At 42.7% G+C, this 14,055-nt stretch overlaps 2 protein-coding genes across 2 annotated transcripts in view; one reads left to right on the top strand and one right to left on the bottom strand.

The window, feature by feature from the left end:
• Positions 1–4,146: 4,146 nt before the first annotated feature.
• Positions 4,147–14,055, top strand: part of FAM3C (FAM3 metabolism regulating signaling molecule C) — a 56,887-nt gene continuing 46,978 nt past the window's right edge. The window contains exon 1 of the mRNA XM_039222863.1: positions 4,147–4,284. The gene's annotated coding sequence lies outside the window, so the exon portion shown is untranslated. The remainder of the gene's footprint in view (positions 4,285–14,055) is intronic.
• WNT16 (Wnt family member 16) overlaps positions 9,466–14,055 on the bottom strand; it is a 70,812-nt gene continuing 66,222 nt past the window's right edge. The window contains exon 6 of the mRNA XM_039222861.1: positions 9,466–9,904. The gene's annotated coding sequence lies outside the window, so the exon portion shown is untranslated. The remainder of the gene's footprint in view (positions 9,905–14,055) is intronic.

The following is a 14,055-nucleotide window of genomic DNA, read 5'->3' as shown; positions in this document are numbered from 1 at the left end:
TCCAACATAAAAGGCAGCAAGAGTGGGGACAGGCCTGGGAACAGGGACCTGGGATGGAGTCAATCTCTGGCAAAAACACACAGAGTGAGAGGAAAGGAGGGGGGAAATAGGGTGAGGCATTTAGCAAAGGTCCAGCCAGCTCACTGAGCCAACACAGGCGGTGAAAAAGAGAAGTCAGGCAATTTGGAGTCTATGTAGATACCTAGGACTCAATTTGGCTCAAGTGCTGAGTGGCCTGGCTTGGCAGGAAAGGAGTTGGTGGGATGAAAGGAGAAACGCTAGTGTCCTGAGACTTGTACGAACAGGCTGGATGAGGTCTGAGAGTTTCAAATGCACGTTTTTGAGACCGTTCTGAGCAATAGTTTTTAAACCACACCTGAGGGCGGTATTTTACCCAGTGTAGGTATCACATTTGACACTTTTACTCTTGTTTTTATTATTCCACTTCTGCTTTTTTTCCCAGATATTTTTAAGAAGCTAGGCAAGTTTCTGGCCATATCTCTACAGGATTGACTTTACAATCCAATATAAACATGTTTTAATATTTTAAAGTAACGCTACTCCCAGAGCCGGCCAACTTTTTTCCCTTTCCTTCCATGTTTCAGTTATCTGTTGGTATGTTAAAAAAAAAAAAAAAAAAAAAAATCCAGCACAAAATTTAGCAACTTAGAAACACAACATACAGTGATTTCTCAAGAGTCAATGGGACTGGCTGGTCTTAACTAGGAGGTTCCCAGGTGGCCAGGTGGTACTGTCTGGGGCCACTTATGTGGTACATTCAGCTAGGAGCTTAGCTGGGGCTAGAACTTGTAAGATGGTTTCACGTGTACATCTGGGTCCTCAGGTAGGGTGGCTGGGATGGTTTGTGCCTAACTAGATCTTAGTTTCTCTCAGTATGGTTTCTCCTTATCCAGTAGCCTGATCTGAATTTCTTTATATGGTAATTGGATCCCAAGGCTGTGAAAATGGAAGGTTCAAAGCTCAGAAGGCACAGGGCATCATTCCAGGGCATTCTATGGATAAAAAAAAAAAAAAAAAAAAAAAAATCCCAGGGCCAGCCTAGGTTCAAGAGGAGGGGATACAGGCTCTCTCCCTTGGAGGTAAAAGTGGCATGAATTTGCAAGGTTGGGTGGAATCATTGCAGAACATTCTCGCAGGCAATCTACGAGTGCATATACAAGAAACTGATGCCAAACGGAATATTCTGCTTCAGGATGGGTCCAATTAAAATTCTGTGGCTTTTCATCAAGTTTTATATTTAACAATATTGTACAATCCTTATATGGGAAATAGTGTAGTATGTTAGAATTCTATATAAAATTCGGCACCCATTGAAGAGCACGTTAACTTTTCTTCTCAAGTATATGAAAGGTGGGGTTGACTTTCAGGTTGAGCATGTGGGTTTCAATCTTGGCTCTGCCAGGTAAAAGCAGTAGCATCTTGGGCAATTTTCCCTTGCAGTCTTACACTTTTCTCCTCTGTATTTATAGGACTGTTGTGAAGATTATATGAGTCAATACAGCTAAATTCCTTAGCAAAGAGCCTGGCACACAGTAAATATGTAATAAATATTGGTTTCAAAGATACGAATTATTAATGCTTATTATCATGTAACACCTGTTTGGATTAAACCTCCCGGAACTGCAAAGTTCCCAGTACTCTGTAGTCGCATTAAACTTAAATCACTAATCTTGATTACTTTCTCTGCCTCCCCCACCTCTTGCCACAAAAAGTAGGTGGAACAACTGATTCCTTAAAAGGTGTTGTAAAGAAGTGACTTACCAACTTTTAAACATTGTAGTCCATATGAAGACGTATAATTTACATTGTAACCCAGACACTCATCCACACATAATACTGTACAAATATTTCATGAAACAATACTTATCCTCACGTTGTGCTATGAGCACTGAAGTTTTTGTCCTATTTAAGCGATTTGACAACAACAAAATGTTGGTTGTTATCGTAAACTCAGGGTCTAAAGTTCTCTCTTGTCTTAGCAAGAGAGCAGGTCACAGGATTAAAAAATAGGAGAGAGAAATGGCTAATGTCCGGGAAAAGACAAGAGCCCTGAATAAGGGTCCTTGCCCAGTATTTATTAAGATCAGAAGGCTTACAAACGTGATGGGCGTGTACGAAGAGACAAAGAAACTGAAACATAAATTTATGGGCATGAGGGAAAGGGGGATTTTTGAAGATACACAGTGTTTGGGGTTTGGGTCAATAAAAAACAAAATTCAGGCCCCAGGCAGTTGGCAGATGGTTGTTAATGGCAGATAGGAGGTGCCCTGGCTGTTTATCTTAGCTAGCCTAGGGGAGAAGACAGATAGGGGAAACAGCCTCAGGGTTAACAAGACACTTATTTTTGGTTAACCATCTCCACTCTGCGTCCCCTGAAGCACAGTGATCTGTAGTCCAGTTTACTTGTTTTGCCTAACTTGGCCCAATTCTCCTGTGAAGCAGCTTCTCTGCTATAATACTAAATTGGGGACACTTTTGCCCTGCATGCCTAATCTTGCTTACCTCATATACCTTTGTATTGGGAGCCTTTGCGCCCGTTCCTATCTTGGGCCTTTGCCCATCCCTCTCTACATTTGGGGTTCAGGACCCCCCTCTTCTTGAGGTGCCTTTGCACCATCCTATTCTCAGGGTGCCAATCATGTTTACCCAAACTCAGATATGAGCATACCATGGCTTTCTATTTCTCAATGCCTTGTTAACCCACTGGTATAAGCCCGAGGGATTCCTAAGCCTATCCCCCACAGGTTGTGACCCACTATTATTAATTTCATTACCTACTGACGCATTCTAACCTATATATTATGGCCATTGGCAAATAGCATTTTAAACACATTTTCAGACCACGAATTGTTTCAAGGGTGGTATTATAAGAATATGACATATGTCCTTTCTATACAGGCCAGTTCAGCTATGGGTCAAGAAAGCCCTTTCACAAATGTGGCCTAAACACCCTATTTGAGAGGCTTCATACATTATTTCAGTGGGACACGGAGAACTAGGGGAAACACAGGCACACTAAATATTGTGGTTTTAGGTACCATAAGAAACAAAGTGCCTCATTTGTTGGGAGCTAGATGGACCCAGACTCGAATTCCAACTTCACAGCTTACTACATTATATTTTTCTGCAAGTCATTTAAACTCAGTTGTGGAGTCTTGATTTTTTTGATTTGTTAGAAATAATACGCAAATAATATCTATGTCGGCTGAGTTGTGGGCATTAAATGAGAAGATATAGCCAAAGGCCCAGCAAAGTACTGGGCACAAAGAAGGCTCTCAGAATGCATTTCTTGCCTCCTCCCCCTATGATGAACTACAAACTGCAGAAGGCATAGCTATTATTTAGGTTCTGTGTTTTATACTTTTGGAGAAAAGCTAAGACTTGGTAGAAAACTATGGTCAAACCCTGTTATTGCTTCATTGCATTGTCCTGACTTTCAGTACAACGATGCATTGTCTTGATTTTCTACTTAACATTTAATAGTTATTAATTGTTCTCGAATGTGAATATGCACTATGAAACAATTTTGTGTTGTCAGGTCAGGCTTTGTATAATGGGGTTCAGACTGATTTCCCAGTTATCAACTTTACTGCAGGAAGAAAAAAATGTGTGTAGAGGAGAAAAGCAATTCTATCCCTGTGTTACTAAGCAAATTAAACAAAAATGACGCGCAAAATACACGCGCTACCTTTTTTCCCTTGGGCCAAACGTTTACGGTTATCGGCGTTCCAGCGCTCCAGGCAGGTAGTATTTCCACGATAGGTTGGCTGGCTTGGGTAATTGCCTAATATCCTAGGTTGATAAAGACCCTCACACGAGCCGAAGCGTGTGAATGAGAGCAAAGAGGGCGTGACACATCTTTCCCACCCCCGGGGGCTAGCCTCCGCCCCCCGCCGCCACCGCTGCACCCACGTGGCAAGCCCAGAGGGCGCAGCGCGGCGCCGGGGACCTCTGGACTGCGGGCCAACCCCTCCCTCCGCTCACCGGCCCTTCCCACCGGCCGGCCGGGCGCCCGCTCGGTCCTCCACCGCCAGGGGGCGTGCGCGGCTTCCCGGCGGCGGGGGCCCATTGGTCGCGGCGGCGAAGCGGGGAGAAGGCCCAGCGGCGAGCTGGCTTCCTCCTGGCCACTCGCGGGGGTGAGGGGAAGCCGGAGGAGCCCGGGAGCGGGAGGCGGCGGCGTTGGGTCCCGGCGGCCTCCGGCAGGACTGACAGCTGAGAAGCCGGAAGGCAGGCGCGCGCGGCGGAGAGGCGGGCGGGAGGCCGGTGAGGTGGACGAGGAGGCGGAGGGAGCCGCGCGGCCCGAGGGCGGGGAGGGACGGAGGGCGTCTGGGGGAAGCCGGGCACCCACCTTCACCTTCATCCTCCGCTCACCCCGCCACCGCCGGCCGGGGGCGGGCCCCAGGGCGCGCCGGGTCGTCGCGGCGTGTCCCGCGGAGTGGGGGCCGGGGGGGGGCGCGCGGGTAGGACCGGAGCCCCCGGAGCGCGGTCGGCCGGCCGGGCTCGGGCCGCCGCCGCGGCCGCGCATCCCCAGCTCGGCGTCTCCCGGCCCGGGTCCGCGGAGGGCGGGGCGGCGCCTGCACCTGGCGCGGGGGCTCCGGCTCGCGGTGGGAAGCCGGGCCGAGTGCTCGAAGGCGGCGAGGGTGGAGCTGGATGTTGCATTTGTACCCTGTGGAGGGCCGTGCCGGCTCACTTGTCAAGTTTTAGCGTCTCCTAAACTGGAGGTACTTCTCAGTTTTAAAATTTATCCAGCTCCTTGATATTCGGTGTCATTCATGAATGTGCTGTCCCTTCTTTCTTTTTCTTACCCATTGTTTTGACTGCTATCCCCCAAATTCTCTACCGTGTACAACGGTGAGTGAGCCTAGGTCTAAGTAATATAAATGACAAAGTGACCATTTGAGATTGAGATCTCTAGCTGTGCCTCATCATCGTATCCCCCACCCCCGCTTTTTTAAGTTTCATTATCATACAGAGCTGCTGTCTAATCGACAGAACCTTTTGTTTTTATTGTATTTAGACAGGAGGATATAGATACAATATATGGATACAAGATACTAGATAATATTAGATTGCTTACTAGGCACTGTGCTAAATGCTTTCATATGTACATTTATTCGTCACAAGCAAGAAAGTAAGTCCTTTTTCTTAATTTTGCTGATGAAAATATGAACTCCTCTAGAGGTTAAGTAAAGGTTGATGATGAGAGTAGATGCCGGACCCCTCGGGCCTTGACTCCCTTGCAGGGCGAGTAGTATATTGCTAGATTTTCCAAGTTTTTGGAAATATTACTGATACTCATATGGTGCACTCCAGAGTACGAAGAGCTCTCCAAATAAGTTAGAAAATAAAGTTAATAGCTTATGCTCTTCAACAAGAAATTGGCAGAATTGGCATTGGTTTTGATCATATCATTAAATGTACCTCTTTCTAAAGGCTTCCAGTCTCTTGAATTCTCTAGCTGATTACTAAAGTTACATTCCTCCCCACCTCCAATTTTATGCAGGTGTTAGAAGCTTTGTTCCACAAATTCCATGTAACGTTTTCTCAGCTCACTAAAGACTAGCATTTCTTGACAGTGAGAAATAAAAAGATACAGTGATTCTTGACCTGAGGACCTCACAGAGTCAAACACAAATAAGGCTTTTTAAAAAGGACACAGGCCAGGTTTCTCCAAAATCCCCATTGTTAGGAGACTTGTGTTGCAAAAGGGAATCAAAATAAGACTGCACCAGTGGGTTAAAGGGACTTTCAAAATAGACTTAATGGATGTTTTGTTACAATTACAGAATTTGGATTGCTACCTTACACATGGGTAATTAATCTTTCATAATTAATGAAGATACATTAAAAAGGAAAGGTAATTGGGGAGAGGGTCAACGGGCCAAGAGATTGTTGAATGGCAAAAAGTAGTAGTCTCGGTTTTGGCTTAGAAGAGTCCTAGCTTTTTTTAACTACAGATTTTAGATTTAAATGGTGAGTGTCAGTATTCAAAGATTTTTGTATTCTTTTAAAACTATTGAAGTACCTGGTATGTGCCAGTTATGGGTATCAGAGATACTATGAATAAGACAGCCAGCCCTCCACAAAGCTATTTTCTTTGAGGCAGTGAATCTTTCTCTCTTTTTGTTTTCATTTTTATACCCATTTCTTCAAGCTGAAAGCTGTAAGACCCAAGAATCAACCGATTTTTCCCAGGTCTCACAAAAGTCAGTCTAGCTAACAGCTTAGCACAATAGTAAACATTTGTCTTGAACTTAGTCCAGAAAGGTTCCTGTCCTTGGGATCACATCATCTGGATTTTAAGCAGAAATTCTGCATTTAGTTGCTTCATGAATGTCATAGACCAAATTATTTAATTCCAGGCAGTGCTTTATTTTCTTAACTTGGGGAAATTGAGCAAGATTCCCAAGATCTTTAAACTTTAAAAGGTTTTGTGATTTTTATTCAGCTCCTAAAGTACAGTCAGCTGACTTTCTGTCCAAGGAGGAAATTAAGTGTTCCAATTCCTCTAAGTTTCCACTGTTTACCCCACTTGTATTCTTTCATTCTCTTCTTCATTGGCCTATTCCATTCGATTGAAACTATTCTGAGATGATTTACATTCCCCTTATTTTTAATCTAATTTTTTTCATCTACTGTTTGTGATTTTTTTCATTTTTTGCTCTAGTGAGTTTCTTCTAATTTCCTTCTTTAGGAAATTACATTTAATTCAGATAACATGAAATTTACCATTTTAAAGTGTACACTTCACTAACATATAGTATAGTCACAGGGGTGTTCAGTCATGGCCTCTGGTTCAAAAACATTTTCCTCCTTCCAAAAGGAAACCTCACATCCACTAAACAGTTATCCCCATTCCCCCTTCCCTTGAGCCCCTGGCAACCACTGGTGTGCTTTCTGCCCCTGTGGATTTACCTGTTCTGAATGTTTCATATAAATGGCGTCATACAAGACATGATCTCTTCTGTCTAGCTTCTTTCACTTAGCATCATGTGTTAGAGGTTCATCTGTATATAGCATGCATCTACTTCATTTGGTTTATGGCAGAATGATATTCCATGCATGGTTACATTCCACATTTTGTTTAGCCATTCAACCATTGATGGTCCCTGGTGAGTTTTTGTGTGCTATTGAGAAAGGTACATGGACAGCTATAGCAGCCCGTCAGTTCCTGCGTTGATTTTCGTCATAAGGTCTACAGGACCCCAGATGTCAGATATACTATCGGTACCATTCATTATATGCAGTTAAGTGGTCATTAAATATGATTTTGAAGGACATAGGGTCAACAAAGATGAATTTCTTAAGTGGTTCAGGACGTTTTACCACTAGAAGCTCTTACCACCTGTTCTTTGCAAATGGCTGCTAACCCTCATTCAGCTTTTGTGGTGGAAATGGCGTGCCTTGCAGGGCGGAACCTCTCTGCTCCTCCAGTTCTTCTAGAAGGTTTGACCTACAGAATTCTGTCTGCTCTGGTTCAGTTCAGTTCTGCAGACTGTTTAAAGACAGTGTTAAGTGCAGTAGGTATGTGGGGGAATTAAAACATCCATTCAGAATAGGAACTTGTAACTTCTCATCTGATACAATGCAAAATAGTTGCGGGAGATCAAGGTAGTTCTAGTGTATGTAAACTTGTGCCTTTCTGTAATCTTTTTCGTAGTTGCAACCTGTGACCTGGACACTTCTTTACCCTACATACGTTCAGCTTCTTACAGTTAAAATGTATTTAGTTTTGTTTTTGCCCTTGTTCTCATCTGTTTCTATCTATCCATCTTTCTTTCCCTGGATGGTATAGTGGAGGATTAAAGGGCCTCACATTACAGCTGTTTAGCCCACAGCTGTAGAACTCTGAAGGAGCCGGGAGAACTAGATGTCAGTTTCCTTTCTGTTTTTGGCATGTTGCTGGCGCTTTCGGTGGCAGAAATCTGATCACCATTTCATTTCTTCCACTGGATTAGAGCTTTTTAAGCAGAATTCTGCTTTGGTAGGTGAGGAAAAGCTGCACCAACACATTCAGGGAATTTTGAATCGAATACTGTTGTAACCATTGCAAACCGGAGTTCTCTCCTCTGTTCCTCAGCACATTGTGTCCGGGTTTATTCACTGCCCGCCTCTCCCTCCTCATCCCCACAGGAGACCTGGCCCAGAGTCAGCTTGATTTCCATTCACTGTTAAGGAAAGAATGAAATTCTTGTTCTAGGAGTTTTACCTTTGGGCTTTTTTGGCCTAGATTTGCCCCGCTCCCCACCCCCAAACTTGTCTGTGTGTTCAGATCATTGTAGTGTAGATCCCAAGTTCTCAGGTCAGAGGGAGAGTGAGAACCACTTGGGGAACTCCTTAAATTGGCAAGAGTTTTAATCCTTCTAGGGATTCTGGGCTCAGGAATTTGCATTTTAAAAAGCCCACCAATAATTATGGTGTCCGTGCAGGGGGGTTACATTGTAGTTAGGGCTTGAGAGAACTAGATAATGCTGTTTCATTGAATCTAAGATGTTTATAAGGTGCACCATTATTTTGTATACTACTGTGGGAGAAAACTATGGTTGTAAGCCTCATCCCAGTTTACCTGTTAAAATGAGGGAAGTAGTGTGCACCTTAGAATCAATAAAATCATCTTAGGATCTGAGGAACCACAGACCCCTTTTAAGATAAACGATTATTGTGACTCATAGAAGCTGTACAATAAAATAATTATGTAGCATTTCTTTAGACCTTTTACCATGTAAATATTTGTTTGTAGTAGAATTTAATGTAAGGCGTCCTTACTTGACATTTGTTTGTATTGAAGATTATTCTGACTTGTTTTCAGATGTAAGATAGCTGCTGGATAGATGAGTGTAATGCACTCTAGTTTGGGCTCATATCATTTTCATCCTAACCATTTCCAGCCATTGGTGTGTTGATAGTTCAGTTTTCTTTCTAATATCTACAAAGACATTAGTGATTTCCATTTTGTAACTACTCATTTTGTAGGATCTCAGTTCACTGAGATATTAATGTTACATTGACATTACATGTGGCTTGATCGTTTGATTTCTATTTCTCTCTCTTTTTTTTTTAAAATCACCCTTTTTCTCTTAGTCCTTAGCTGCCAGGAGTTGATAATAGGCATAGACACCAGCCACCTGTGTCCTATCTTGGCTAGTTCTAGGAGGGAGTGGCAGTAATCACAGCAGTCTGGGTACACAGCAATCTGTGTCTGAGTAAACCTGCACTCTGGCTGCCAATTCAGGAAGTGTCGTGGTGGCACACTGGGGACCGTATGACAGAACGCCTGTGGGTTAGGACTGATCTTTCTCCACTAACGAGAATTCAGTGAAGAGCAACCCCACGTAGCCATGGTGCTTCCTTCACGAGTATCCTCTTGGACAGTGAAATCTTTTTGCCAGGAAAACCTTGCTTAGTCCTGTTAGATTTGGGAGGGCAAGCAGAACATGTGTCCGTTTAGTCTTTAATCACCTGAAGTATTTACAGAAAACATGGTTAAAAAGCTTGCTGATCAACTGAAATATTTCCGAAACCCGATACCTCAAACAGCTGAAGAGGAAGGAACCTGAGGTCTAGCTGATTCACACTGGTTGGAGGAGTTGTATGCTGTGGAGCCCTTATGGTGGAGGTGAACCGTGTTGCAATACTTTTGTCATCAGGATGTAGTGTGTGTGGCTGTCCAGTTCAGTTACCGCCCCCTCCGTTGAGTCTTTGGGGTAAAGTCGGTGTAGGCGGGGCCCTTACATGATTTTAGCAGGGCATCTTCCCTTTTCTAAGTGGAGAGACAGGTTGATTTTATAGTTCAACTTTGTCACATTTCGTTCTTGGAAGAAAGGAGTTTTATCTAGCTGCTGTGGATCAGAGAGAAGTTTTCCAGTGTGGCTCTCTCCATTCCCTGCCGGGAGAACGAAATAAAAACAAGGTGTAGGTATCTATGGTAGACTGGAGCGGGGCGGGGGGGGGGAAGGGGGGGTGGGAGGGAAGCAAGATTCACCCCAGAACAATCTCAGAATGCTTCACATTAAGCATTAGTTAACATTCTAGAGGGGAGTTAAAAACACTTTGTGGCTCATTTTGCTTTTTCATAATATGCTTTTAATTCTGTTTCTGTTTCTTAGCCGTAATTAGATACAAATCATCTTTTGAATGTCATTTCACTATGATGCTGCATTAGAAAATAAAAGCCATTTGACAGTAGTTTACGTGACTTAAAAAATTTAGGCATAGATTATGTATATTCCTCTCTTCCCAAGGTTTTCTACAGAAAATTAAAATTCTGAAAGACTCATTGGCTCTCTTGAACCATTTAAAAGTTTAAAAATTTTTAAATGTTTTACTTATTTCTGAGAGAGAGAGAAAGACAGCATGAACAGGGAAGGGTCCGAGAGAGAGGGAGATACAGAATCTGAAACAGGCTCCAGTCTCTGAGCTGGTTGTCAGCACAGAGCCCGACATGGGGCTCAAACCCACAAACTGTGAGATCATGACCTGAGCCGAAGTCGGATGCTTAACCAACTGAGCAACCCAGGCGCCTTTAAAAGTTTTTAAATAAGGTTTTTGGTCTGTTGCCTTGCAGTCTCATGTTTCTGAAAGCCCCTTTTCTTTCTTTCTTTCTTTTTTTTTTTAATATTTTTTATTTATTTCTAGGAGAGAGGGAGAGAGACAGACAGCGTGAGCAGGGAAGGGTCAGAGAGAGAGGGAGATACAGACTCTGAAATAGGCTCCAGGCTCTGAGCTGGCAGTCAGCACAGAGCCCGATGCGGGGCTCGAACACAGGAACTGCGAGATCATGACCTAAGCGAAAGTCGGACGCTTAACTGACTAAGCCACCCAGGCGCCCCTGAAAGACCCTTTGCAGAAGGAGTAGATACATTTGTGTTTTCCTCAGAGATCATTTGGAAAACTGGTTATTCTTGGCACTAGAGAATCTGTGCAGATCTCTCCTCCTTCCCAAAGGAAACAGTGCGTTGTGTTTTGTTGTTGTTTCCTGTTTTCTTCTAGTCAAAATGTAAGACTAGTTTAACCCTTTAAAAGCCTGGAATACATTTCTAGTTGTTAGGTACTCATTAAATTTTTTTCTGCCTTAATTATTACCAGGTTATACCCAGTTTAAAAGGTGTGTAATGTGTGTATTTAAGGGGTAGATTCTTTAAATTTTTTTAAAGTTTATATATTTATTTTGAGAGAGAGGGTGAGAGAGCAGGAGAGAGAGAGAGGGAGAGAGAGAGGGAGAGAGAATCCCAAGCAGGCTCCACACTACTAGCACAGAGCCTGGTGTGGGGCTTGAACTCGTGAACGGTGAGATCATGATATGCACAGAAACCAAGAGTCCAACGCTCAACTGCCTGAGCCACGCTGGCGCCCCATAAAGTGGTAGATTCTTTTAAATGAATGTCTTTTCTAGAATTGAGAATCAGAGTGGCCTACTAGTACTAAAATACTTTCTGAAGTTAATAATTGGATTTCTTTCTATTAAGCATTTAGTATTAATACACTAAATCCTATTGAATTCACACTATTTGTAACAGTGAGAACAGCTCAGATATCATAATTAGTTTTTAAATGTTCAGACTTTTTTCACATGAGTGCCTTGTTCTCACCCCTCTTCCTTTTGTTATTTCAAAAATGTGTCCAGCCCGGCAATGTTGAGTGTGTGGTGGCATCTGTGTGAGCGGGACCATCAAGAGCAGCTCGCAGCTGCTGTGGACATAGGTGCTCTGTTTTGTTTTATTCTGTTCTGATTAAAGTAAACGTTTTTGAAAGCTTAATATTTGTAATTTTAATAGTTGTTCAAACAGATACACAGTAAACCTTCCCTGCTTTACGCCTATCACAAAAATAATCACTTTTAATTGCCTATGTAAAGAAAACAATTGTGTCAGTTTCTCCTCACCAACATAATTTTACAGTTAATGAAATGGGTTGTGATAAGACTAATTTTTATCCAGTTTCTTAAAAAATTTTTTTAATGTTTTATTTATTTTTGGTAGACAGACCACAAGCAGCAGAGAAGAGAGAGAGGGAGACACAGAATCTGAAGCAGGCTTTAGGCGCTGAGCTATCAGCACAGAGCCCGATATGGGGCTCGAACCCACAGACCATGAGATCATGACCTGAGCTGAAGCCGGACGCTTAACCAACTGAGCCACCCAGGCGCCCCTATCCAGTTTATACCTGCTTTGGAAAACGTTTCAAAGTCTAGATTATACCTGTCTTTGCTATAGATGGGCTGCCTCGGCTATAGGAAAGGAAGGATTTGTTTTCCTTCCTTTGAAGAGAATCCGTTGTTCCTCATGGAGTATATGCTTCTTCCCATGGAGAGCAGCTGATTGTGAAAGTGTGTGATTAGCACGTACAGAACACAGAATTTAGGGTTCTTTGATCTGTCCTACTTCTATAGCAGTTCTTTTAAGAGGACTGGTAGAAGCCTTGTGCAGGTTGATATTCAGTAAGTAACCCTGAGAGAAATGTTGGAATATTAAGGCATGATCTGTTTTGTAAGTTGTTTTTAATTTAAATTTTATTTTTTATTCTTCTGTCTTGAGTTGTCAAATTGTGACCCATGGGTCTATGTGGCCCACAAACCAAGATAGATTTTTACATTTTTAAGTGATTGGAAAACATTCAAAAGAAAAATGATACTTGGTGACATGAAAACTTAATGCAATTCAAATTTCAGTGTTCATAAATAAAGTTTTATTATAACACAACTGGGCCCATTTGTTTACATATTGTCTATGGCTTTTTTCCAGCTACAACTGCAGAGCAGGGTAGTTGCTATGAAGGCCATATGTATGGTCCACAAAGCCTAAAATATTTACCATCTGGCCCTTTTACAGAAGAAAGTTTGCCAACATTTTCTCTGTTTTCATATGAATGAAGGGTTCCCCCCCCCCCCAAATAGTGTTGTTAATACCATAGTTCTGTTTATAAACCACATCGGAATAACTCACCCTCATGACTTTTAGGTACAGTGACCTTTTGTTTCCAGTGTTACCTCATTTCCCTTGTTTTCTTTAGCTGCTCTAGGACTGAAATTTTAATCTACATTCTGATCTTGAGGGAGTCTGTTATTAGCCTGGGTTCTTCAGAGAATCAGAACTGAGAGGAGAGAAGATATCTGTCTAGGATCAATAGAAAATCATAAGGAATTGGTTCATGTGGTTATGGAGGCTGAAAAGTCCCAGGCAAGCAGGAGAGCCAATTATGTAAGTTTCAGACTAGATTTGTTTTTTTTTTACATTTTTAAAATATTTATTGATTTTTGAGAGACAGAGACAGAGCATGAGCATGGGAGGTGCAGAGAGAGAGGGAGACACAGAATCCAAAGCAGCTCCAGGCTCTGAGCTGTCAGCACAGAGCCCAACACGGAGTTCAAACTCCTGAGCTGCGAGATAATGACATGAGCCGAAGTTGGAGGCTTAACCGACTAAGCCACCCAGGCGCCCCAGTCCACATTTAAAGACCGATGTTCCAGATGGAAGACTAGACATAGGGAGCGAGTTCTCCTTTATTCAGCCTTTTTAGTCCTATTCAGGCCTCCAGTTGGATGAGGACTGTTCATATTGTGGGGAGTAAACTGCTTTACTCAGACATTAGGCTCATCCAGGAACACCCTCAGACACTCCCATAATAATGTTTAACCCAATATCTGGGTATCCCATGGCCCAGTCAAGCGGACACACAAAATTAGCCATTACAGGGCCTGCATGAGTTTAAATCTATCTGCTTGCACTTTTTTTCCCGCTCTCAGCCCTCTTGAAAAACCCCAGTTTGCATGAACATTACAGTCTTCTGAACTTCACTCAGTTGATTCATTTGAAATTGCCATTTGGCTGGCACTGAGTTAAAGTTGGATTGAATTGAGTGATGGTTTCTTTATATTTGTGAAATAGGATTTATAGTATTTTCTCCTGGCTTAGATGATTGTTTGTTAATATTGAATACATCAATGGGTGTTTTTATATGCTTCATTTTCCTCTATCCTCTCTGTCTTAGAGGGTGTTCTAATACATGTGCTTAATCATTTTGACAAAGTGTCACATC

The sequence above is a fragment of the Hyaena hyaena genome, unplaced genomic scaffold, assembly GCF_003009895.1.
Source record: "Hyaena hyaena isolate Hyena2069 unplaced genomic scaffold, ASM300989v1 scaffold_1207, whole genome shotgun sequence".
Classification (NCBI taxonomy): domain Eukaryota; kingdom Metazoa; phylum Chordata; class Mammalia; order Carnivora; family Hyaenidae; genus Hyaena; species Hyaena hyaena.
The sequence above is the reverse complement of the archived record's forward strand: the minus strand, read 5'-3'. Positions and strand labels throughout refer to the sequence as shown.